The sequence below is a fragment of the Hydractinia symbiolongicarpus genome, chromosome 1, assembly GCF_029227915.1.
Source record: "Hydractinia symbiolongicarpus strain clone_291-10 chromosome 1, HSymV2.1, whole genome shotgun sequence".
Taxonomy (NCBI): domain Eukaryota; kingdom Metazoa; phylum Cnidaria; class Hydrozoa; order Anthoathecata; family Hydractiniidae; genus Hydractinia; species Hydractinia symbiolongicarpus.
In genome coordinates, this window is record NC_079875.1 from 27,770,382 (window position 1) to 27,792,718 (window position 22,337).

The 22,337-nt window shown below is 41.1% G+C and overlaps 42 non-coding genes across 42 annotated transcripts; all 42 read left to right on the forward strand.

The window, feature by feature from the left end:
* Window positions 1-100: 100 nt before the first annotated feature.
* Window positions 101-172, forward strand: Trnaw-cca (transfer RNA tryptophan (anticodon CCA)). Its single transcript has one exon. It is a non-coding gene; the product is annotated as a tRNA-Trp (tRNA).
* A 200-nt stretch (window positions 173-372) lies between these two features.
* Trnap-ugg (transfer RNA proline (anticodon UGG)) lies at window positions 373-444 on the forward strand. Its single transcript has one exon. It is a non-coding gene; the product is annotated as a tRNA-Pro (tRNA).
* Window positions 445-860: 416 nt separating this feature from the next.
* Trnaw-cca (transfer RNA tryptophan (anticodon CCA)) lies at window positions 861-932 on the forward strand. The gene has a single exon. It is a non-coding gene; the product is annotated as a tRNA-Trp (tRNA).
* A 200-nt stretch (window positions 933-1,132) lies between these two features.
* Trnap-ugg (transfer RNA proline (anticodon UGG)) lies at window positions 1,133-1,204 on the forward strand. Its single transcript has one exon. It is a non-coding gene; the product is annotated as a tRNA-Pro (tRNA).
* Window positions 1,205-1,620: 416 nt separating this feature from the next.
* On the forward strand, window positions 1,621-1,692 carry Trnal-caa (transfer RNA leucine (anticodon CAA)). Its single transcript has one exon. It is a non-coding gene; the product is annotated as a tRNA-Leu (tRNA).
* Window positions 1,693-1,891: 199 nt separating this feature from the next.
* On the forward strand, window positions 1,892-1,963 carry Trnap-ugg (transfer RNA proline (anticodon UGG)). The gene has a single exon. It is a non-coding gene; the product is annotated as a tRNA-Pro (tRNA).
* Window positions 1,964-2,380: 417 nt separating this feature from the next.
* Window positions 2,381-2,452, forward strand: Trnaw-cca (transfer RNA tryptophan (anticodon CCA)). The gene has a single exon. It is a non-coding gene; the product is annotated as a tRNA-Trp (tRNA).
* Window positions 2,453-2,652: 200 nt separating this feature from the next.
* Window positions 2,653-2,724, forward strand: Trnap-ugg (transfer RNA proline (anticodon UGG)). The gene has a single exon. It is a non-coding gene; the product is annotated as a tRNA-Pro (tRNA).
* Window positions 2,725-3,141: 417 nt separating this feature from the next.
* On the forward strand, window positions 3,142-3,213 carry Trnaw-cca (transfer RNA tryptophan (anticodon CCA)). Its single transcript has one exon. It is a non-coding gene; the product is annotated as a tRNA-Trp (tRNA).
* Window positions 3,214-3,412: 199 nt separating this feature from the next.
* On the forward strand, window positions 3,413-3,484 carry Trnap-ugg (transfer RNA proline (anticodon UGG)). The gene has a single exon. It is a non-coding gene; the product is annotated as a tRNA-Pro (tRNA).
* Window positions 3,485-3,901: 417 nt separating this feature from the next.
* Trnaw-cca (transfer RNA tryptophan (anticodon CCA)) lies at window positions 3,902-3,973 on the forward strand. Its single transcript has one exon. It is a non-coding gene; the product is annotated as a tRNA-Trp (tRNA).
* A 199-nt stretch (window positions 3,974-4,172) lies between these two features.
* Window positions 4,173-4,244, forward strand: Trnap-ugg (transfer RNA proline (anticodon UGG)). The gene has a single exon. It is a non-coding gene; the product is annotated as a tRNA-Pro (tRNA).
* Window positions 4,245-4,659: 415 nt separating this feature from the next.
* On the forward strand, window positions 4,660-4,731 carry Trnaw-cca (transfer RNA tryptophan (anticodon CCA)). Its single transcript has one exon. It is a non-coding gene; the product is annotated as a tRNA-Trp (tRNA).
* Window positions 4,732-4,931: 200 nt separating this feature from the next.
* On the forward strand, window positions 4,932-5,003 carry Trnap-ugg (transfer RNA proline (anticodon UGG)). Its single transcript has one exon. It is a non-coding gene; the product is annotated as a tRNA-Pro (tRNA).
* A 501-nt stretch (window positions 5,004-5,504) lies between these two features.
* On the forward strand, window positions 5,505-5,576 carry Trnaw-cca (transfer RNA tryptophan (anticodon CCA)). The gene has a single exon. It is a non-coding gene; the product is annotated as a tRNA-Trp (tRNA).
* A 199-nt stretch (window positions 5,577-5,775) lies between these two features.
* Window positions 5,776-5,847, forward strand: Trnap-cgg (transfer RNA proline (anticodon CGG)). The gene has a single exon. It is a non-coding gene; the product is annotated as a tRNA-Pro (tRNA).
* A 415-nt stretch (window positions 5,848-6,262) lies between these two features.
* Trnaw-cca (transfer RNA tryptophan (anticodon CCA)) lies at window positions 6,263-6,334 on the forward strand. The gene has a single exon. It is a non-coding gene; the product is annotated as a tRNA-Trp (tRNA).
* Window positions 6,335-7,029: 695 nt separating this feature from the next.
* On the forward strand, window positions 7,030-7,101 carry Trnaw-cca (transfer RNA tryptophan (anticodon CCA)). Its single transcript has one exon. It is a non-coding gene; the product is annotated as a tRNA-Trp (tRNA).
* Window positions 7,102-7,882: 781 nt separating this feature from the next.
* On the forward strand, window positions 7,883-7,954 carry Trnaw-cca (transfer RNA tryptophan (anticodon CCA)). The gene has a single exon. It is a non-coding gene; the product is annotated as a tRNA-Trp (tRNA).
* A 199-nt stretch (window positions 7,955-8,153) lies between these two features.
* Window positions 8,154-8,225, forward strand: Trnap-cgg (transfer RNA proline (anticodon CGG)). Its single transcript has one exon. It is a non-coding gene; the product is annotated as a tRNA-Pro (tRNA).
* Window positions 8,226-8,640: 415 nt separating this feature from the next.
* Window positions 8,641-8,712, forward strand: Trnaw-cca (transfer RNA tryptophan (anticodon CCA)). Its single transcript has one exon. It is a non-coding gene; the product is annotated as a tRNA-Trp (tRNA).
* A 695-nt stretch (window positions 8,713-9,407) lies between these two features.
* Window positions 9,408-9,479, forward strand: Trnaw-cca (transfer RNA tryptophan (anticodon CCA)). The gene has a single exon. It is a non-coding gene; the product is annotated as a tRNA-Trp (tRNA).
* A 201-nt stretch (window positions 9,480-9,680) lies between these two features.
* On the forward strand, window positions 9,681-9,752 carry Trnap-ugg (transfer RNA proline (anticodon UGG)). Its single transcript has one exon. It is a non-coding gene; the product is annotated as a tRNA-Pro (tRNA).
* A 500-nt stretch (window positions 9,753-10,252) lies between these two features.
* On the forward strand, window positions 10,253-10,324 carry Trnaw-cca (transfer RNA tryptophan (anticodon CCA)). The gene has a single exon. It is a non-coding gene; the product is annotated as a tRNA-Trp (tRNA).
* Window positions 10,325-11,010: 686 nt separating this feature from the next.
* Window positions 11,011-11,082, forward strand: Trnaw-cca (transfer RNA tryptophan (anticodon CCA)). The gene has a single exon. It is a non-coding gene; the product is annotated as a tRNA-Trp (tRNA).
* A 781-nt stretch (window positions 11,083-11,863) lies between these two features.
* Window positions 11,864-11,935, forward strand: Trnaw-cca (transfer RNA tryptophan (anticodon CCA)). The gene has a single exon. It is a non-coding gene; the product is annotated as a tRNA-Trp (tRNA).
* Window positions 11,936-12,134: 199 nt separating this feature from the next.
* Trnap-cgg (transfer RNA proline (anticodon CGG)) lies at window positions 12,135-12,206 on the forward strand. The gene has a single exon. It is a non-coding gene; the product is annotated as a tRNA-Pro (tRNA).
* A 1,194-nt stretch (window positions 12,207-13,400) lies between these two features.
* Window positions 13,401-13,472, forward strand: Trnaw-cca (transfer RNA tryptophan (anticodon CCA)). The gene has a single exon. It is a non-coding gene; the product is annotated as a tRNA-Trp (tRNA).
* Window positions 13,473-14,166: 694 nt separating this feature from the next.
* Trnaw-cca (transfer RNA tryptophan (anticodon CCA)) lies at window positions 14,167-14,238 on the forward strand. The gene has a single exon. It is a non-coding gene; the product is annotated as a tRNA-Trp (tRNA).
* A 199-nt stretch (window positions 14,239-14,437) lies between these two features.
* Window positions 14,438-14,509, forward strand: Trnap-cgg (transfer RNA proline (anticodon CGG)). The gene has a single exon. It is a non-coding gene; the product is annotated as a tRNA-Pro (tRNA).
* Window positions 14,510-14,924: 415 nt separating this feature from the next.
* Trnaw-cca (transfer RNA tryptophan (anticodon CCA)) lies at window positions 14,925-14,996 on the forward strand. The gene has a single exon. It is a non-coding gene; the product is annotated as a tRNA-Trp (tRNA).
* Window positions 14,997-15,691: 695 nt separating this feature from the next.
* Trnaw-cca (transfer RNA tryptophan (anticodon CCA)) lies at window positions 15,692-15,763 on the forward strand. The gene has a single exon. It is a non-coding gene; the product is annotated as a tRNA-Trp (tRNA).
* Window positions 15,764-16,544: 781 nt separating this feature from the next.
* Window positions 16,545-16,616, forward strand: Trnaw-cca (transfer RNA tryptophan (anticodon CCA)). Its single transcript has one exon. It is a non-coding gene; the product is annotated as a tRNA-Trp (tRNA).
* Window positions 16,617-16,815: 199 nt separating this feature from the next.
* Trnap-cgg (transfer RNA proline (anticodon CGG)) lies at window positions 16,816-16,887 on the forward strand. Its single transcript has one exon. It is a non-coding gene; the product is annotated as a tRNA-Pro (tRNA).
* A 415-nt stretch (window positions 16,888-17,302) lies between these two features.
* On the forward strand, window positions 17,303-17,374 carry Trnaw-cca (transfer RNA tryptophan (anticodon CCA)). The gene has a single exon. It is a non-coding gene; the product is annotated as a tRNA-Trp (tRNA).
* Window positions 17,375-18,155: 781 nt separating this feature from the next.
* On the forward strand, window positions 18,156-18,227 carry Trnaw-cca (transfer RNA tryptophan (anticodon CCA)). The gene has a single exon. It is a non-coding gene; the product is annotated as a tRNA-Trp (tRNA).
* A 772-nt stretch (window positions 18,228-18,999) lies between these two features.
* Trnaw-cca (transfer RNA tryptophan (anticodon CCA)) lies at window positions 19,000-19,071 on the forward strand. The gene has a single exon. It is a non-coding gene; the product is annotated as a tRNA-Trp (tRNA).
* A 199-nt stretch (window positions 19,072-19,270) lies between these two features.
* Trnap-cgg (transfer RNA proline (anticodon CGG)) lies at window positions 19,271-19,342 on the forward strand. Its single transcript has one exon. It is a non-coding gene; the product is annotated as a tRNA-Pro (tRNA).
* A 1,194-nt stretch (window positions 19,343-20,536) lies between these two features.
* Trnaw-cca (transfer RNA tryptophan (anticodon CCA)) lies at window positions 20,537-20,608 on the forward strand. The gene has a single exon. It is a non-coding gene; the product is annotated as a tRNA-Trp (tRNA).
* A 694-nt stretch (window positions 20,609-21,302) lies between these two features.
* Trnaw-cca (transfer RNA tryptophan (anticodon CCA)) lies at window positions 21,303-21,374 on the forward strand. The gene has a single exon. It is a non-coding gene; the product is annotated as a tRNA-Trp (tRNA).
* Window positions 21,375-21,575: 201 nt separating this feature from the next.
* Window positions 21,576-21,647, forward strand: Trnap-ugg (transfer RNA proline (anticodon UGG)). Its single transcript has one exon. It is a non-coding gene; the product is annotated as a tRNA-Pro (tRNA).
* A 414-nt stretch (window positions 21,648-22,061) lies between these two features.
* Trnaw-cca (transfer RNA tryptophan (anticodon CCA)) lies at window positions 22,062-22,133 on the forward strand. The gene has a single exon. It is a non-coding gene; the product is annotated as a tRNA-Trp (tRNA).
* Window positions 22,134-22,337: the final 204 nt, after the last annotated feature.

Consider the following 22,337-nt stretch of genomic DNA (forward strand, 5'->3'; position numbering starts at 1 on the left):
CCTAACATCCCTAACGTGCCTTTTGGATTCGGGTCAGGTACACATGTAGTAATAACTTAAACTACTCTGGGTCCCAGTCTTACGCAGTTGTATAGCTACGGACTCTGTGGCGCAACTGTAGCGCGTCTGACTCCAGATCAGAAGGTTGCGTGTTCAATTCAAGTCAGAGTCAGAAAAAACAGTATTAAAACATGGTTACAAAATAATAGTTCTTGAGTTAAGTAATTGTAAGAAGAAAATCTTGCTTCAGGTTGTGACTTCATTATTGCGTACTGAGGCTTTTTTTTATATCCTTAGAGACAACGAAGACAGTCCCTATTTTTCCAAATCCATTCTTAATAGAACATTGTGACATGTTGCATGTGACATGGAGGCTCAATGGTCTAGTGGCATGATTCTCGCTTTGGGTGCGAGAGGTCGCGGGTTCAAATCCCGGTTGAGCCCATTATTAAAGTGTAACTAATGTTAAAGATAGGGACTGTCTTCTTCGTCTCTATGGATATAATAAAATGCACGGGACATAGAGGCTCAATGGTCTAGTGGCATGATTCTTGCTTTAGGTTCAAATCCCAGTGGAGCCCATTGTTGGAGTGTAACTAATGTTGTCAGTGCAATTTCCGCTTGTTTCATTTTTTAGAAAGACACTCGAAATAGCACATCCTTAATGCTATTTACTGCAGAGAACAAACAAACTAGACTGAATCGCAAGTCTTGCCCTGAAGTTAAGAGTACTTCCTTATTGTAGGTGTTATCACATGCGCCTAACATCCCTAACGTGCCTTTTGGATTCGGGTCAGGTACACATGTAGTAATAACTTAAACTACTCTGGGTCCCAGTCTTACGCAGTTGTATAGCTACGGACTCTGTGGCGCAATGGTAGCGCGTCTGACTCCAGATCAGAAGGTTGCGTGTTCAATTCACGTCAGAGTCAGAAAAAACAGTATTAAAACATGGTTACAAAATAATGGTTCTTGAGTGAAGTAATTGTTAGAAGAAAATCTTGCTCCAGGTTGTGACTTCATTATTGCGTACTGAGGCTGTTTTTTATATCCTTAGAGACAACGAAGACAGTCCCTATTTTTCCAAAGCCATTCTTAATAGAACATTGTGACATGTTGCATGTGACATGAAGGCTCAATGGTCTAGTGGCATGATTCTCGCTTTGGGTGCGAGAGGTCCCGGGTTCAAATCCCGGTTGAGCCCATTATTAAAGTGTAACTAATGTTAAAGATAGGGACTGTCTTCTTCGTCTCTATGGATATAATAAAATGCACGGGACATAGAGGCTCAATGGTCTAGTGGCATGATTCTTGCTTCAGGTTCAAATCCCGGTTGAGCCCATTGTTGGAGTGTAACTAATGTTGTCAGTGCAATTTCCGCTTGTTTCATTTTTTAGAAAGACACTCGAAATAGCACATCCTTAATGCTATTTACTGCAGAGAACAAACCAAAGTAGACTGAATCGCAAGTCTTCCCCTGAAGTTAAGAGTACTTCCTTATTGTAGATGTTATCACATGCGCCTAACATCCCTTACGTGCATTTTGGATTCGGGTCAGGCACACATGTAGTAATAACTTAACTACTCTGGGTCCCAGTCTTACGCAGTTGTATAGCTACGGACTCTGTGGCGCAATGGTAGCGCGTCTGACTCAAGATCAGAAGGTTGCGTGTTCAATTCAAGTCAGAGTCAGAAGAAACAGTACTAAAACATGCTTACAAAATAATAGTTCTTGAGTGAAGTAATTGTAAGAAGAAAATCTTGCTTCAGGTTGTGACTTCATTATTGCGTACTGAGGCTTTTTTTATATCCTTAGAGGCAACGAAGACAGTCCCTATTTTTCCAAATCCATTCTTAATAGAACATTGTGACATGTTGCATGTGACATGGAGGCTCAATGGTGTAGTGGCATGATTCTCGCTTTGGGTGCGAGAGGTCCCGGGTTCAAATCCCGGTTGAGCCCATTATTAAAGTGTAACTAATGTTAAAGATAGGAACTGTCTTCTTCGTCTCTATGGATATAATAAAATGCACGGGACATAGAGGCTCAATGGTCTAGTGGCATGATTCTTGCTTTAGGTTCAAATCCCGGTTGAGCCCATTGTTGGAGTGTAACTAATGTTGTCAGTGCAATTTCCGCTTGTTTCATTTTTTACAAAGACACTCGAAATAGCTCATCCTTAATGCTCTTTACTGCAGAGAACAAACCAAACTCGACTGAATCGCAAGTCTTGCCCTGAAGTTAAGAGTACTTCTTTATTTTAGGTGATTTCACATGCGCCTAACATCCCTAACGTGCCTTTTGGATTCGGGTCAGGTACACATGTAGTAATAACTTAAACTACTCTGGGTCCCAGTCTTACGCAGTTGTATAGCTACGGACTCTGTGGCGCAATGGTAGCGCGTCTGACTCCAGATCAGAAGGTTGCGTGTTCAATTCAAGTCAGAGTCAGAAGAAACAGTATTAAAACATGGTTACAAAATAATAGATCTTGAGTTAAGTAATTGTAAGAAGAAAATCTTGCTTCAGGTTGTGACTTCATTATTGCGTACTGAGGCTTTTTTTTATATCCTTAGAGACAACGAAGACAGTCCCTATTTTTCCAAATCCATTCTTAATAGAACATTGTGACATGTTGCATGTGACATGGAGGCTCAATGGTCTAGTGGCATGATTCTCGCTTTGGGTGCGAGAGGTCCCGGGTTCAAATCCCGGTTGAGCCCATTATTAAAGTGTAACTAATGTTAAAGATAGGGACTGTCTTCTTCGTCTCTATGGATATAATAAAATGCACGGGACATAGAGGCTCAATGGTCTAGTGGCATGATTCTTGCTTTAGGTTCAAATCCCGGTTGAGCCCATTGTTGGAGTGTAACTAATGTTGTCAGTGCAATTTCCGCTTGTTTCATTTTTTACAAAGACACTCGAAATAGCTCATCCTTAATGCTCTTTACTGCAGAGAACAAACCAAACTCGTCTGAATCGCAAGTCTTGCCCTGAAGTTAAGAGTACTTCCTTATTTTAGGTGTTATCACATGCGCCTAACATCCCTAACGTGCCTTTTGGATTCGGGTCAGGTACACATGTAGTAATAACTTAAACTACTCTGGGTCCCAGTCTTACGCAGTTGTATAGCTACGGACTCTGTGGCGCAATGGTAGCGCGTCTGACTCCAGATCAGAAGGTTGCGTGTTCAATTCACGTCAGAGTCAGAAAAAACAGTATTAAAACAAGGTTACAAAATAATAGTTCTTGAGTTAAGTAATTGTAAGAAGAAAATCTTGCTTCAGGTTGTGACTTCATTATTGCGATTGAGGCTTTTTTTTATATCCTTAGAGACAACGAAGACAGTCCCTATTTTTCCAAATCCATTCTTAATAGAACATTGTGATATGTTGCATATGACATGGAGGCTCAATGGTCTAGTGGCATGATTCTCGCTTTGGGTGCGTGAGGTCCCGGGTTCAAATCCCGGTTGAGCCCATTATTAAAGTGTAACTAATGTTAAAGATAGGGACTGTCTTCTTCGTCTCTATGGATATAATAAAATGCACGGGACATAGAGGCTCAACGGTCTAGTGGCATGATTCTTGCTTTAGGTTCAAATCCCAGTGGAGCCCATTGTTGGAGTGTAACTAATGTTGTCAGTGCAATTTCCGCTTGTTTCACTTTTTAGAAAGACACTCGAAATAGCACATCCTTAATGCTATTTACTGCAGAGAACAAACCAAACTAGACTGAATCGCAAGTCTTGCCCTGAAGTTAAGAGTACTTCCTTATTGTAGGTGTTATCACATGCGCCTAACATCCCTAACGTGCCTTTTGGATTCGGGTCAGGTACACATGTAGTAATAACTTAAACTACTCTGGGTCCCAGTCTTACGCAGTTGTATAGCTACGGACTCTGTGGCGCAATGGTAGCGCGTCTGACTCCAGATCAGAAGGTTCCGTGTTCAATTCACGTCAGAGTCAGAAAAAACAGTATTAAAACATGGTTACAAAATAATGGTTCTTGAGTGAAGTAATTGTACGAAGAAAATCTTGCTCCAGGTTGTGACTTCATTATTGCGTACTGATGCTTTTTTTATATCCTTAGAGACAACGAAGACAGTCCATATTTTTCCAAAGCCATTCTTAATAGAATATTGTGACATGTTGCATGTGACATGGAGGCTCAATGGTCTAGTGGCATGATTCTCGCTTTGGGTGCGAGAGGTCCCGGGTTCAAATCCCGGTTGAGCCCATTATTAAAGTGTAACTAATGTTAAAGATAGGGACTGTCTTCTCGTCTCTATGGATATAATAAAATGCACGGGACATAGAGGCTCAATGGTCTAGTGGCATGATTCTTGCTTTAGGTTCAAATCCCGGTTGAGCCCATTGTTGGAGTGCAACTAATGTTGTCAGTGCAATTTCCGCTTGTTTCATTTTTTACAGAGACACTCGAAATAGCACATCCTTAATGCTATTTACTGCAGAAAACAAACCAAACTCGACTGAATCGCAAGTCTTGCCCTGAAGTTAAGAGTACTTCCTTATTGTAGGTGTTATCACATGCGCCTAACATCCCTAACGTGCATTTTGGATTCGGGTCAGGCACACATGTAGTAATAACTTAACTAATCTGGGTCCCAGTCTTACGCAGTTGTATAGCTACGGACTCTGTGGCGCAATGGTAGCGCGTCTGACTCCAGATCAAAAGGTTGCGTGTTCAATTCACGTCAGAGTCAGAAAAAACAGTATTAAAACATGGTTACAAAATAATGGTTCTTGAGTGAAGTAATTGTAAGAAGAAAATCTTGCTCCAGGTTGTGACTTCATTATTGCGTACTGAGGCTGTTTTTTATATCCTTAGAGACAACGAAGACAGTCCCTATTTTTCCAAAGCCATTCTTAATAGAACATTGTGACATGTTGCATGTGACATGAAGGCTCAATGGTCTAGTGGCATGATTCTCGCTTTGGGTGCGAGAGGTCCCGGGTTCAAATCCCGGTTGAGCCCATTATTAAAGTGTAACTAATGTTAAAGATAGGAACTGTCTTCTTCGTCTCTATGGATATAATAAAATGCACGGGACATAGAGGCTCAATGGTCTGGTGGCATGATTCTTGTTTTAGGTTCAAATCCCGGTTGAGCCCATTGTTGGAGTGTAACTAATGTTGTCAGTGCAATTTCCGCTTGTTTCATTTTTTACAAGAACACTCGAAATAGCACATCCTTAATGCTATTTACTGCAGAAAACAAACCAAACTCGACTGAATCGCAAGTCTTGCCCTGAAGTTAAGAGTATTTCCTTATTGTAGGTGTTATCACATGCGCCTAACATCCCTAACGTGCCTTTTGGATTCGGGTCAGGTACACCCGATGATGGGAGAAGGATCTCCCGAAACGTCGCCTACTAAACTATCATGTTCAAGAAATGATAAACTTTCCACAGTAATACACATGTAGTAATAACTTAAACTACTCTGGGTCCCAGTCTTACGCAGTTGCATAGCTACGGACTCTGTGGTGCAATGGTAGCGCGTCTGACTCCAGATCAGAAGGTTGCGTGTTCAATTCACGTCAGAGTCAGAAAAAACAGTACTAAAACATGGTTACAAAATAATAGTTCTTGAGTGAAGTAATTGTAAGAAGAAAATCTTGCTTCAGGTTGTGACTTCATTATTGCGTACTGAGGCTTTTTTTATATCCTTAGAGACAACGAAGACAGTCCCTATTTTTCCAAATCCATTCTTAATAGAACATTGTGACATGTTGCATGTGACATGGAGGCTCAATGGTCTAGTGGCATGATTCTCGCTTCGGGTGCGAGAGGTCCCGGGTTCAAATCCCGGTTGAGCCCATTGTTAAAGTGTAACTAATGCTAAAGATAAAGACTGTCTTCGTCGTCTCTAAGTATATAATAAAACGCACGTGACATAGAGGCTCAATGGCCTAATGGCATGATTCTTGCTTTAGGTTCAAATCCCGGCTGAGCCCATTGTTTTAGTGTAACTAATGTTGTCAGTGCAATTTCCGCTTGTTTCATTTTTTACAAAGACACTCGAAATAGCACATCCTTAATGCTATTTACTGCAGAGAACAAACCAAACCCGACTGAAACGCAAGTTTTGCCCTGAAGTTAAGAGTGCTTCCTTATTGTAGGCGTTGTCACATGCGCCTAACATCCCTAACGTGCCTTTTGGATTCCGGTCGGGTAAACATGTAGTAATAAATTAACTATCTGGGTCACAGTCTTACGCAGTTGTATAGCTACGGACTCTATGGCGCAATGGCAGCGCGTCTGACTCCAGATCAGAAGGTTGCGTGTTCAATTCACGTCAGAGTCATAAAAAACAGTATTAAAACATGGTTACAAAATAATGGTTCTTGTGTGAAGTAATTGTAAGAAGAAAATCTTGCTCCAGGTTGTGACTTCATTATTGCGTACTGAGGCTTTTTTTTAATATCCTTAGAGACAACGAAGACAGTCCCTATCTTTCCAAATCCATTCTTAATAGGTCTTTCAAGATTGTGACATGTTGCACGTGACATAGAGGCTCAATGGTCTAGTGGCATGATTCTCGCTTTGAGTGCGAGAGGTCCCGGGTTCAAATTCCGGTTGAGCCCATTGTTGAAGTGTAACTAATGTTAAAGATAAGGACTGTCTTCGGCGTCTCTCAGTATCTAATAAAGCGCACGTGACATAGAGGCTCAATGGTCTAATGGTATGATTCTTGCTTTAGGTTCAAATCCCGGTTGAGCCCATTGTTGGAGTGCAACTAATGTTGTCAGTGCAATTTCCGCTTGTTTCATTTTTTACAAAGACACTCAAAATAACACATCCTTAATGCTATTTACTTCAGGGATCAAACCAAACTCGACTAAATCGGAAGTCTTGCCCTGAAGTTTAGAGTACTTCCTTATTGTAGGTGTTATCACATGAGCCTAACATCCCTAACGTGCCTTTTGGATTCCGGTCGGGTAAACATGTAGTAATAAATTAACTATCTGGGTCACAGTCTTACGCAGTTGTATAGCTACGGACTCTATGGCGCAATGGCAGCGCGTCTGACTCCAGATCAGAAGGTTGCGTGTTCAATTCACGTCAGAGTCATAAAAAACAGTATTAAAACATGGTTACAAAATAATGGTTCTTGTGTGAAGTAATTGTAAGAAGAAAATCTTGCTCCAGGTTGTGACTTCATTATTGCGTACTGAGGCTTTTTTTTAATATCCTTAGAGACAACGAAGACAGTCCCTATCTTTCCAAATCCATTCTTAATAGGTCTTTCAAGATTGTGACATGTTGCACGTGACATAGAGGCTCAATGGTCTAGTGGCATGATTCTCGCTTTGAGTGCGAGAGGTCCCGGGTTCAAATTCCGGTTGAGCCCATTGTTGAAGTGTAACTAATGTTAAAGATAAGGACTGTCTTCGGCGTCTCTCAGTATCTAATAAAGCGCACGTGACATAGAGGCTCAATGGTCTAATGGTATGATTCTTGCTTTAGGTTCAAATCCCGGTTGAGCCGATTGTTGGAGTGTAACTAATGTTGTCAGTGCAATTTCCGCTTGTTTTATTTTTTACAAGGACACTCGAAATAGCACATCCTTAATGCTATTTACTGCAGAAAACAAACCAAACTCGACTGAATCGCAAGTCTTGCCCTGAAGTTAAGAGTATTTCCTTATTGTAGGTGTTATCACATGCGCCTAACATCCCTAACGTGCCTTTTGGATTCGGGTCAGGTACACCCGATGATGGGAGAAGGATCTCCCGAAACGTCGCCTACTAAACTATCATGTTCAAGAAATGATAAACTTTCCACAGTAATACACATGTAGTAATAACTTAAACTACTCTGGGTCCCAGTCTTACGCAGTTGTATAGCTACGGACTCTGTGGTGCAATGGTAGCGCGTCTGACTCCAGATCAGAAGGTTGCGTGTTCAATTCACGTCAGAGTCAGAAAAAACAGTACTAAAACATGGTTACAAAATAATAGTTCTTGAGTGAAGTAATTGTAAGAAGAAAATCTTGCTTCAGGTTGTGACTTCATTATTGCGTACTGAGGCTTTTTTTATATCCTTAGAGACAACGAAGACAGTCCCTATTTTTCCAAATCCATTCTTAATAGAACATTGTGACATGTTGCATGTGACATGGAGGCTCAATGGTCTAGTGGTATGATTCTCGCTTCGGGTGCGAGAGGTCCCGGGTTCAAATCCCGGTTGAGCCCATTGTTAAAGTGTAACTAATGCTAAAGATAAAGACTGTCTTCGTCGTCTCTAAGTATATAATAAAACGCACGTGACATAGAGGCTCAATGGCCTAATGGCATGATTCTTGCTTTAGGTTCAAATCCCGGCTGAGCCCATTGTTTTAGTGTAACTAATGTTGTCAGTGCAATTTCCGCTTGTTTCATTTTTTACAAAGACACTCGAAATAGCACATCCTTAATGCTATTTACTGCAGAGAACAAACCAAACCCGACTGAAACGCAAGTTTTGCCCTGAAGTTAAGAGTGCTTCCTTATTGTAGGCGTTGTCACATGCGCCTAACATCCCTAACGTGCCTTTTGGATTCCGGTCGGGTAAACATGTAGTAATAAATTAACTATCTGGGTCACAGTCTTACGCAGTTGTATAGCTACGGACTCTATGGCGCAATGGCAGCGCGTCTGACTCCAGATCAGAAGGTTGCGTGTTCAATTCACGTCAGAGTCATAAAAAACAGTATTAAAACATGGTTACAAAATAATGGTTCTTGTGTGAAGTAATTGTAAGAAGAAAATCTTGCTCCAGGTTGTGACTTCATTATTGCGTACTGAGGCTTTTTTTTAATATCCTTAGAGACAACGAAGACAGTCCCTATCTTTCCAAATCCATTCTTAATAGGTCTTTCAAGATTGTGACATGTTGCACGTGACATAGAGGCTCAATGGTCTAGTGGCATGATTCTCGCTTTGAGTGCGAGAGGTCCCGGGTTCAAATTCCGGTTGAGCCCATTGTTGAAGTGTAACTAATGTTAAAGATAAGGACTGTCTTCGGCGTCTCTCAGTATCTAATAAAGCGCACGTGACATAGAGGCTCAATGGTCTAATGGTATGATTCTTGCTTTAGGTTCAAATCCCGGTTGAGCCCATTGTTGGAGTGCAACTAATGTTGTCAGTGCAATTTCCGCTTGTTTCATTTTTTACAAAGACACTCAAAATAACACATCCTTAATGCTATTTACTTCAGGGATCAAACCAAACTCGACTAAATCGGAAGTCTTGCCCTGAAGTTTAGAGTACTTCCTTATTGTAGGTGTTATCACATGAGCCTAACATCCCTAACGTGCCTTTTGGATTCCGGTCGGGTAAACATGTAGTAATAAATTAACTATCTGGGTCACAGTCTTACGCAGTTGTATAGCTACGGACTCTATGGCGCAATGGCAGCGCGTCTGACTCCAGATCAGAAGGTTGCGTGTTCAATTCACGTCAGAGTCATAAAAAACAGTATTAAAACATGGTTACAAAATAATGGTTCTTGTGTGAAGTAATTGTAAGAAGAAAATCTTGCTCCAGGTTGTGACTTCATTATAGCGTACTGAGGCTTTTTTTTAATATCCTTAGAGACAACAAAGACAGTCCCTATTTTTCCAAATCCATTCTTAATAGAACATTGTGATATGTTGCATGTGACATGGAGGCTCAATGGTCTAGTGGCATGATTCTCGCCTTGGGTGCGAGAGGTCCCGGGTTCAAATCCCGGTTGAGCCCATTATTAAAGTGTAACTAATGTTAAAGATAGGGACTGTCTTCTCGTCTCTATGGATATAATAAAATGCACGGGACATAGAGGCTCAATGGTCTAGTGGCATGATTCTTGCTTTAGGTTCAAATCCCGGTTGAGCCCATTGTTGGAGTGTAACTAATGTTGTCAGTGCAATTTCCGCTTGTTTTATTTTTTACAAGGACACTCGAAATAGCACATCCTTAATGCTATTTACTGCAGAAAACAAACCAAACTCGACTGAATCGCAAGTCTTGCCCTGAAGTTAAGAGTATTTCCTTATTGTAGGTGTTATCACATGCGCCTAACATCCCTAACGTGCCTTTTGGATTCGGGTCAGGTACACCCGATGATGGGAGAAGGATCTCCCGAAACGTCGCCTACTAAACTATCATGTTCAAGAAATGATAAACTTTCCACAGTAATACACATGTAGTAATAACTTAAACTACTCTGGGTCCCAGTCTTACGCAGTTGTATAGCTACGGACTCTGTGGTGCAATGGTAGCGCGTCTGACTCCAGATCAGAAGGTTGCGTGTTCAATTCACGTCAGAGTCAGAAAAAACAGTACTAAAACATGGTTACAAAATAATAGTTCTTGAGTGAAGTAATTGTAAGAAGAAAATCTTGCTTCAGGTTGTGACTTCATTATTGCGTACTGAGGCTTTTTTTATATCCTTAGAGACAACGAAGACAGTCCCTATTTTTCCAAATCCATTCTTAATAGAACATTGTGACATGTTGCATGTGACATGGAGGCTCAATGGTCTAGTGGCATGATTCTCGCTTCGGGTGCGAGAGGTCCCGGCTTCAAATCCCGGTTGAACCCATTGTTAAAGTGTAACTAATGCTAAAGATAAAGACTGTCTTCGTCGTCTCTAAGTATATAATAAAACGCACGTGACATAGAGGCTCAATGGCCTAATGGCATGATTCTTGCTTTAGGTTCAAATCCCGGCTGAGCCCATTGTTTTAGTGTAACTAATGTTGTCAGTGCAATTTCCGCTTGTTTCATTTTTTACAAAGACACTCGAAATAGCACATCCTTAATGCTATTTACTGCAGAGAACAAACCAAACCCGACTGAAACGCAAGTTTTGCCCTGAAGTTAAGAGTGCTTCCTTATTGTAGGCGTTGTCACATGCGCCTAACATCCCTAACGTGCCTTTTGGATTCCGGTCGGGTAAACATGTAGTAATAAATTAACTATCTGGGTCACAGTCTTACGCAGTTGTATAGCTACGGACTCTATGGCGCAATGGCAGCGCGTCTGACTCCAGATCAGAAGGTTGCGTGTTCAATTCACGTCAGAGTCATAAAAAACAGTATTAAAACATGGTTACAAAATAATGGTTCTTGTGTGAAGTAATTGTAAGAAGAAAATCTTGCTCCAGGTTGTGACTTCATTATTGCGTACTGAGGCTTCTTTTTAATATCCTTAGAGACAACGAAGACAGTCCCTATCTTTCCAAATCCATTCTTAATAGGTCTTTCAAGATTGTGACATGTTGCACGTGACATAGAGGCTCAATGGTCTAGTGGCATGATTCTCGCTTTGAGTGCCAGAGGTCCCGGGTTCAAATTCCGGTTGAGCCCATTGTTGAAGTGTAACTAATGTTAAAGATAAGGACTGTCTTCGGCGTCTCTCAGTATCTAATAAAGCGCACGTGACATAGAGGCTCAATGGTCTAATGGTATGATTCTTGCTTTAGGTTCAAATCCCGGTTGAGCCGATTGTTGGAGTGTAACTAATGTTGTCAGTGCAATTTCCGCTTGTTTTATTTTTTACAAGGACACTCGAAATAGCACATCCTTAATGCTATTTACTGCAGAAAACAAACCAAACTCGACTGCATCGCAAGTCTTGCCCTGAAGTTAAGAGTATTTCCTTATTGTAGGTGTTATCACATGCGCCTAACATCCCTAACGTGCCTTTTGGATTCGGGTCAGGTACACCCGATGATGGGAGAAGGATCTCCCGAAACGTCGCCTACTAAACTATCATGTTCAAGAAATGATAAACTTTCCACAGTAATACACATGTAGTAATAACTTAAACTACTCTGGGTCCCAGTCTTACGCAGTTGTATAGCTACGGACTCTGTGGTGTAATGGTAGCGCGTCTGACTCCAGATCAGAAGGTTGCGTGTTCAATTCACGTCAGAGTCAGAAAAAACAGTACTAAAACATGGTTACAAAATAATAGTTCTTGAGTGAAGTAATTGTAAGAAGAAAATCTTGCTTCAGGTTGTGACTTCATTATTGCGTACTGAGGCTTTTTTTATATCCTTAGAGACAACGAAGACAGTCCCTATTTTTCCAAATCCATTCTTAATAGAACATTGTGACATGTTGCATGTGACATGGAGGCTCAATGGTCTAGTGGTATGATTCTCGCTTCGGGTGCGAGAGGTCCCGGGTTCAAATCCCGGTTGAGCCCATTGTTAAAGTGTAAATAATGCTAAAGATAAAGACTGTCTTCGTCGTCTCTAAGTATATAATAAAACGCACGTGACATAGAGGCTCAATGGCCTAATGGCATGATTCTTGCTTTAGGTTCAAATCCCGGCTGAGTCCATTGTTTTAGTGTAACTAATGTTGTCAGTGCAATTTCCGCTTGTTTCATTTTTTACAAAGACACTCGAAATAGCACATCCTTAATGCTATTTACTGCAGAGAACAAACCAAACCCGACTGAAACGCAAGTTTTGCCCTGAAGTTAAGAGTGCTTCCTTATTGTAGGCGTTGTCACATGCGCCTAACATCCCTAACGTGCCTTTTGGATTCCGGTCGGGTAAACATGTAGTAATAAATTAACTATCTGGGTCCCAGTCTTACGCAGTTGTATAGCTACGGACTCTATGGGGCAATGGCAGCGCGTCTGACTCCAGATCAGAAGGTTGCGTGTTGAATTTACGTCAGAGTCATAAAAAACAGTATTAAAACATGGTTACAAAATAATGGTTCTTGTGTGAAGTAATTGTAAGAAGAAAATCTTGCTCCAGGTTGTGACTTCATTATTGCGTACTGAGGCTTTTTTTTAATATCCTTAGAGACAACGAAGACAGTCCCTATCTTTCCAAATCCATTCTTAATAGGTCTTTCAAGATTGTGACATGTTGCACGTGACATAGAGGCTCAATGGTCTAGTGGCATGATTCTCGCTTTGAGTGCGAGAGGTCCCGGGTTCAAATTCCGGTTGAGCCCATTGTTGAAGTGTAACTAATGTTAAAGATAAGGACTGTCTTCGGCGTCTCTCAGTATCTAATAAAGCGCACGTGACATAGAGGCTCAATGGTCTAATGGTATGATTCTTGCTTTAGGTTCAAATCCCGGTTCAGCCCATTGTTGGAGTGCAACTAATGTTGTCAGTGCAATTTCCGCTTGTTTCATTTTTTACAAAGACACTCGAAATAAAACATCCTTAATGCTATTTACTTCAGGGATCAAACCAACTCGACTAAATCGGAAGTCTTGCCCTGAAGTTTAGAGTACTTCCTTATTGTAGGTGTTATCACATGAGCCTAACATCCCTAACGTGCCTTTTGGATTAGGGACAGGCACACATGTAGTAATAACTTAACTGCTCTGGGTCCCAGTCTTACGCATATAGCTATATACGCGTATAGCTACGGACTCTGTGGCGCAATGGTAGCGCGTCTGACTCCAGATCAGAAGGTTGCGTGTTCAATTCACGTCAGGGTCATAAAAACAGTATTAGATCATGCTGACAAAATAATGGTTCTTGAGTGAAGTAATTGTAAGAAGAAAATCTTGCTCCAGGTTGTGACTTCATTATTGCGTACTGAGGCTTTTTTTTAATATCCTTAGAGACAACGAAGACAGTCCCTATCTTTCCAAATCCATTCTTAATAGGTCTTTCAAGATTGTGACATGTTGCACGTGACATAGAGGCTCAATGGTCTAGTGGCATGATTCTCGCTTTGAGTGCGAGAGGTCCCGGGTTCAAATTCCGGTTGAGCCCATTGTTGAAGTGTAACTAATGTTAAAGATAAGGACTGTCTTCGGCGTCTCTCAGTATCTAATAAAGCGCACGTGACATAGAGGCTCAATGGTCTAATGGTATGATTCTTGCTTTAGGTTCAAATCCCGGTTGAGCCCATTGTTGGAGTGCAACTAATGTTGTCAGTGCAATTTCCGCTTGTTTCATTTTTTACAAAGACACTCAAAATAACACATCCTTAATGCTATTTACTTCAGGGATCAAACCAAACTCGACTAAATCGGAAGTCTTGCCCTGAAGTTTAGAGTACTTCCTTATTGTAGGTGTTATCACATGAGCCTAACATCCCTAACGTGCCTTTTGGATTCCGGTCGGGTAAACATGTAGTAATAAATTAACTATCTGGGTCACAGTCTTACGCAGTTGTATAGCTACGGACTCTATGGCGCAATGGCAGCGCGTCTGACTCCAGATCAGAAGGTTGCGTGTTCAATTCACGTCAGAGTCAGAAAAAACAGTACTAAAACATGGTTACAAAATAATAGTTCTTGAGTGAAGTAATTGTAAGAAGAAAATCTTGCTTCAGGTTGTGACTTCATTATTGCGTACTGAGGCTTTTTTTATATCCTTAGAGACAACGAAGACAGTCCCTATTTTTCCAAATCCATTCTTAATAGAACATTGTGACATGTTGCATGTGACATGGAGGCTCAATGGTCTAGTGGCATGATTCTCGCTTCGGGTGCGAGAGGTCCCGGGTTCAAATCCCGGTTGAGCCCATTGTTAAAGTGTAACTAATGCTAAAGATAAAGACTGTCTTCGTCGTCTCTAAGTATATAATAAAACGCACGTGACATAGAGGCTCAATGGCCTAATGGCATGATTCTTGCTTTAGGTTCAAATCCCGGCTGAGCCCATTGTTTTAGTGTAACTAATGTTGTCAGTGCAATTTCCGCTTGTTTCATTTTTTACAAAGACACTCGAAATAGCACATCCTTAATGCTATTTACTGCAGAGAACAAACCAAACCCGACTGAAACGCAAGTTTTGCCCTGAAGTTAAGAGTGCTTCCTTATTGTAGGCGTTGTCACATGCGCCTAACATCCCTAACGTGCCTTTTGGATTCCGGTCGGGTAAACATGTAGTAATAAATTAACTATCTGGGTCACAGTCTTACGCAGTTGTATAGCTACGGACTCTATGGCGCAATGGCAGCGCGTCTGACTCCAGATCAGAAGGTTGCGTGTTCAATTCACGTCAGAGTCATAAAAAACAGTATTAAAACATGGTTACAAAATAATGGTTCTTGTGTGAAGTAATTGTAAGAAGAAAATCTTGCTCCAGGTTGTGACTTCATTATTGCGTACTGAGGCTTTTTTTTAATATCCTTAGAGACAACGAAGACAGTCCCTATCTTTCCAAATCCATTCTTAATAGGTCTTTCAAGATTGTGACATGTTGCACGTGACATAGAGGCTCAATGGTCTAGTGGCATGATTCTCGCTTTGAGTGCGAGAGGTCCCGGGTTCAAATTCCGGTTGAGCCCATTGTTGAAGTGTAACTAATGTTAAAGATAAGGACTGTCTTCGGCGTCTCTCAGTATCTAATAAAGCGCACGTGACATAGAGGCTCAATGGTCTAATGGTATGATTCTTGCTTTAGGTTCAAATCCCGGTTGAGCCCATTGTTGGAGTGCAACTAATGTTGTCAGTGCAATTTCCGCTTGTTTCATTTTTTACAAAGACACTCAAAATAACACATCCTTAATGCTATTTACTTCAGGGATCAAACCAAACTCGACTAAATCGGAAGTCTTGCCCTGAAGTTTAGAGTACTTCCTTATTGTAGGTGTTATCACATGAGCCTAACATCCCTAACGTGCCTTTTGGATTCCGGTCGGGTAAACATGTAGTAATAAATTAACTATCTGGGTCACAGTCTTACGCAGTTGTATAGCTACGGACTCTATGGCGCAATGGCAGCGCGTCTGACTCCAGATCAGAAGGTTGCGTGTTCAATTCACGTCAGAGTCATAAAAAACAGTATTAAAACATGGTTACAAAATAATGGTTCTTGTGTGAAGTAATTGTAAGAAGAAAATCTTGCTCCAGGTTGTGACTTCATTATTGCGTACTGAGGCTTTTTTTTAATATCCTTAGAGACAACGAAGACAGTCCCTATCTTTCCAAATCCATTCTTTATAGGTCTTTCAAGATTGTGACATGTTGCACGTGACATAGAGGCTCAATGGTCTAGTGGCATGATTCTCGCTTTGAGTGCGAGAGGTCCCGGGTTCAAATTCCGGTTGAGCCCATTGTTGAAGTGTAACTAATGTTAAAGATAAGGACTGTCTTCGGCGTCTCTCAGTATCTAATAAAGCGCACGTGACATAGAGGCTCAATGGTCTAATGGTATGATTCTTGCTTTAGGTTCAAATCCCGGTTGAGCCGATTGTTGGAGTGTAACTAATGTTGTCAGTGCAATTTCCGCTTGTTTTATTTTTTACAAGGACACTCGAAATAGCACATCCTTAATGCTATTTACTGCAGAAAACAAACCAAACTCGACTGAATCGCAAGTCTTGCCCTGAAGTTAAGAGTATTTCCTTATTGTAGGTGTTATCACATGCGCCTAACATCCCTAACGTGCCTTTTGGATTCGGGTCAGGTACACCCGATGATGGGAGAAGGACCTCCCGAAACGTCGCCTACTAAACTATCATGTTCAAGAAATGATAAACTTTCCACAGTAATACACATGTAGTAATAACTTAAACTACTCTGGGTCCCAGTCTTACGCAGTTGTATAGCTACGGACTCTGTGGTGCAATGGTAGCGCGTCTGACTCCAGATCAGAAGGTTGCGTGTTCAATTCACGTCAGAGTCAGAAAAAACAGTACTAAAACATGGTTACAAAATAATAGTTCTTGAGTGAAGTAATTGTAAGAAGAAAATCTTGCTTCAGGTTGTGACTTCATTATTGCGTACTGAGGCTTTTTTTATATCCTTAGAGACAACGAAGACAGTCCCTATTTTTCCAAATCCATTCTTAATAGAACATTGTGACATGTTGCATGTGACATGGAGGCTCAATGGTCTAGTGGTATGATTCTCGCTTCGGGTGCGAGAGGTCCCGGGTTCAAATCCCGGTTGAGCCCATTGTTAAAGTGTAACTAATGCTAAAGATAAAGACTGTCTTCGTCGTCTCTAAGTATATAATAAAACGCACGTGACATAGAGGCTCAATGGCCTAATGGCATGATTCTTGCTTTAGGTTCAAATCCCGGCTGAGCCCATTGTTTTAGTGTAACTAATGTTGTCAGTGCAATTTCCGCTTGTTTCATTTTTTACAAAGACACTCGAAATAGCACATCCTTAATGCTATTTACTGCAGAGAACAAACCAAACCCGACTGAAACGCAAGTTTTGCCCTGAAGTTAAGAGTGCTTCCTTATTGTAGGCGTTGTCACATGCGCCTAACATCCCTAACGTGCCTTTTGGATTCCGGTCGGGTAAACATGTAGTAATAAATTAACTATCTGGGTCACAGTCTTACGCAGTTGTATAGCTACGGACTCTATGGCGCAATGGCAGCGCGTCTGACTCCAGATCAGAAGGTTGCGTGTTCAATTCACGTCAGAGTCATAAAAAACAGTATTAAAACATGGTTACAAAATAATGGTTCTTGTGTGAAGTAATTGTAAGAAGAAAATCTTGCTCCAGGTTGTGACTTCATTATTGCGTACTGAGGCTTTTTTTTAATATCCTTAGAGACAACGAAGACAGTCCCTATCTTTCCAAATCCATTCTTAATAGGTCTTTCAAGATTGTGACATGTTGCACGTGACATAGAGGCTCAATGGTCTAGTGGCATGATTCTCGCTTTGAGTGCGAGAGGTCCCGGGTTCAAATTCCGGTTGAGCCCATTGTTGAAGTGTAACTAATGTTAAAGATAAGGACTGTCTTCGGCGTCTCTCAGTATCTAATAAAGCGCACGTGACATAGAGGCTCAATGGTCTAATGGTATGATTCTTGCTTTAGGTTCAAATCCCGGTTGAGCCCATTGTTGGAGTGCAACTAATGTTGTCAGTGCAATTTCCGCTTGTTTCATTTTTTACAAAGACACTCAAAATAACACATCCTTAATGCTATTTACTTCAGGGATCAAACCAAACTCGACTAAATCGGAAGTCTTGCCCTGAAGTTTAGAGTACTTCCTTATTGTAGGTGTTATCACATGCGCCTAACATCCCTAACGTGCCTTTTGGATTCGGGTCAGGTACACCCGATGATGGGAGAAGGATCTCCCGAAACGTCGCCTACTAGACTATCATGTTCAAGAAATGATAAACTTTCCACAGTAATACACATGTAGTAATAACTTAAACTACTCTGGGTCCCAGTCTTACGCAGTTGTATAGCTACGGACTCTGTGGTGCAATGGTAGCGCGTCTGACTCCAGATCAGAAGGTTGCGTGTTCAATTCACGTCAGAGTCAGAAAAAACAGTACTAAAACATGGTTACAAAATAATAGTTCTTGAGTGAAGTAATTGTAAGAAGAAAATCTTGCTTCAGGTTGTGACTTCATTATTGCGTACTGAGGCTTTTTTTATATCCTTAGAGACAACGAAGACAGTCCCTATTTTTCCAAATCCATTCTTAATAGAACATTGTGACATGTTGCATGTGACATGGAGGCTCAATGGTCTAGTGGCATGATTCTCGCTTCGGGTGCGAGAGGTCCCGGCTTCAAATCCCGGTTGAACCCATTGTTAAAGTGTAACTAATGCTAAAGATAAAGACTGTCTTCGTCGTCTCTAAGTATATAATAAAACGCACGTGACATAGAGGCTCAATGGCCTAATGGCATGATTCTTGCTTTAGGTTCAAATCCCGGCTGAGCCCATTGTTTTAGTGTAACTAATGTTGTCAGTGCAATTTCCGCTTGTTTCATTTTTTACAAAGACACTCGAAATAGCACATCCTTAATGCTATTTACTGCAGAAAACAAACCAAACTCGACTGCATCGCAAGTCTTGCCCTGAAGTTAAGAGTATTTCCTTATTGTAGGTGTTATCACATGCGCCTAACATCCCTAACGTGCCTTTTGGATTCGGGTCAGGTACACCCGATGATGGGAGAAGGATCTCCCGAAACGTCGCCTACTAAACTATCATGTTCAAGAAATGATAAACTTTCCACAGTAATACACATGTAGTAATAACTTAAACTACTCTGGGTCCCAGTCTTACGCAGTTGTATAGCTACGGACTCTGTGGTGTAATGGTAGCGCGTCTGACTCCAGATCAGAAGGTTGCGTGTTCAATTCACGTCAGAGTCAGAAAAAACAGTACTAAAACATGGTTACAAAATAATAGTTCTTGAGTGAAGTAATTGTAAGAAGAAAATCTTGCTTCAGGTTGTGACTTCATTATTGCGTACTGAGGCTTTTTTTATATCCTTAGAGACAACGAAGACAGTCCCTATTTTTCCAAATCCATTCTTAATAGAACATTGTGACATGTTGCATGTGACATGGAGGCTCAATGGTCTAGTGGTATGATTCTCGCTTCGGGTGCGAGAGGTCCCGGGTTCAAATCCCGGTTGAGCCCATTGTTAAAGTGTAAATAATGCTAAAGATAAAGACTGTCTTCGTCGTCTCTAAGTATATAATAAAACGCACGTGACATAGAGGCTCAATGGCCTAATGGCATGATTCTTGCTTTAGGTTCAAATCCCGGCTGAGTCCATTGTTTTAGTGTAACTAATGTTGTCAGTGCAATTTCCGCTTGTTTCATTTTTTACAAAGACACTCGAAATAGCACATCCTTAATGGTATTTACTGCAGAGAACAAACCAAACCCGACTGAAACGCAAGTTTTGCCCTGAAGTTAAGAGTGCTTCCTTATTGTAGGCGTTGTCACATGCGCCTAACATCCCTAACGTGCCTTTTGGATTCCGGTCGGGTAAACATGTAGTAATAAATTAACTATCTGGGTCCCAGTCTTACGCAGTTGTATAGCTACGGACTCTATGGGGCAATGGCAGCGCGTCTGACTCCAGATCAGAAGGTTGCGTGTTGAATTTACGTCAGAGTCATAAAAAACAGTATTAAAACATGGTTACAAAATAATGGTTCTTGTGTGAAGTAATTGTAAGAAGAAAATCTTGCTCCAGGTTGTGACTTCATTATTGCGTACTGAGGCTTTTTTTTAATATCCTTAGAGACAACGAAGACAGTCCCTATCTTTCCAAATCCATTCTTAATAGGTCTTTCAAGATTGTGACATGTTGCACGTGACATAGAGGCTCAATGGTCTAGTGGCATGATTCTCGCTTTGAGTGCGAGAGGTCCCGGGTTCAAATTCCGGTTGAGCCCATTGTTGAAGTGTAACTAATGTTAAAGATAAGGACTGTCTTCGGCGTCTCTCAGTATCTAATAAAGCGCACGTGACATAGAGGCTCAATGGTCTAATGGTATGATTCTTGCTTTAGGTTCAAATCCCGGTTCAGCCCATTGTTGGAGTGCAACTAATGTTGTCAGTGCAATTTCCGCTTGTTTCATTTTTTACAAAGACACTCGAAATAAAACATCCTTAATGCTATTTACTTCAGGGATCAAACCAACTCGACTAAATCGGAAGTCTTGCCCTGAAGTTTAGAGTACTTCCTTATTGTAGGTGTTATCACATGAGCCTAACATCCCTAACGTGCCTTTTGGATTAGGGACAGGCACACATGTAGTAATAACTTAACTGCTCTGGGTCCCAGTCTTACGCATATAGCTATATACGCGTATAGCTACGGACTCTGTGGCGCAATGGTAGCGCGTCTGACTCCAGATCAGAAGGTTGCGTGTTCAATTCACGTCAGGGTCATAAAAACAGTATTAGATCATGCTGACAAAATAATGGTTCTTGAGTGAAGTAATTGTAAGAAGAAAATCTTGCTCCAGGTTGTGACTTCATTATTGCGTACTGAGGCTTTTTTTTAATATCCTTAGAGACAACGAAGACAGTCCCTATCTTTCCAAATCCATTCTTAATAGGTCTTTCAAGATTGTGACATGTTGCACGTGACATAGAGGCTCAATGGTCTAGTGGCATGATTCTCGCTTTGAGTGCGAGAGGTCCCGGGTTCAAATTCCGGTTGAGCCCATTGTTGAAGTGTAACTAATGTTAAAGATAAGGACTGTCTTCGGCGTCTCTCAGTATCTAATAAAGCGCACGTGACATAGAGGCTCAATGGTCTAATGGTATGATTCTTGCTTTAGGTTCAAATCCCGGTTGAGCCCATTGTTGGAGTGCAACTAATGTTGTCAGTGCAATTTCCGCTTGTTTCATTTTTTACAAAGACACTCAAAATAACACATCCTTAATGCTATTTACTTCAGGGATCAAACCAAACTCGACTAAATCGGAAGTCTTGCCCTGAAGTTTAGAGTACTTCCTTATTGTAGGTGTTATCACATGAGCCTAACATCCCTAACGTGCCTTTTGGATTCCGGTCGGGTAAACATGTAGTAATAAATTAACTATCTGGGTCACAGTCTTACGCAGTTGTATAGCTACGGACTCTATGGCGCAATGGCAGCGCGTCTGACTCCAGATCAGAAGGTTGCGTGTTCAATTCACGTCAGAGTCATAAAAAACAGTATTAAAACATGGTTACAAAATAATGGTTCTTGTGTGAAGTAATTGTAAGAAGAAAATCTTGCTCCAGGTTGTGACTTCATTATTGCGTACTGAGGCTTTTTTTTAATATCCTTAGAGACAACAAAGACAGTCCCTATTTTTCCAAATCCATTCTTAATAGAACATTGTGATATGTTGCATGTGACATGGAGGCTCAATGGTCTAGTGGCATGATTCTCGCCTTGGGTGCGAGAGGTCCCGGGTTCAAATCCCGGTTGAGCCCATTATTAAAGTGTAACTAATGTTAAAGATAGGGACTGTCTTCTCGTCTCTATGGATATAATAAAACGCACGTGACATAGAGGCTCAATGGCCTAATGGCATGATTCTTGCTTTAGGTTCAAATCCCGGCTGAGCCCATTGTTTTAGTGTAACTAATGTTGTCAGTGCAATTTCCGCTTGTTTCATTTTTTACAAAGACACTCGAAATAGCACATCCTTAATGCTATTTACTGCAGAGAACAAACCAAACCCGACTGAAACGCAAGTTTTGCCCTGAAGTTAAGAGTGCTTCCTTATTGTAGGCGTTGTCACATGCGCCTAACATCCCTAACGTGCCTTTTGGATTCCGGTCGGGTAAACATGTAGTAATAAATTAACTATCTGGGTCACAGTCTTACGCAGTTGTATAGCTACGGACTCTATGGCGCAATGGCAGCGCGTCTGACTCCAGATCAGAAGGTTGCGTGTTCAATTCACGTCAGAGTCATAAAAAACAGTATTAAAACATGGTTACAAAATAATGGTTCTTGTGTGAAGTAATTGTAAGAAGAAAATCTTGCTCCAGGTTGTGACTTCATTATTGCGTACTGAGGCTTTTTTTTAATATCCTTAGAGACAACGAAGACAGTCCCTATCTTTCCAAATCCATTCTTAATAGGTCTTTCAAGATTGTGACATGTTGCACGTGACA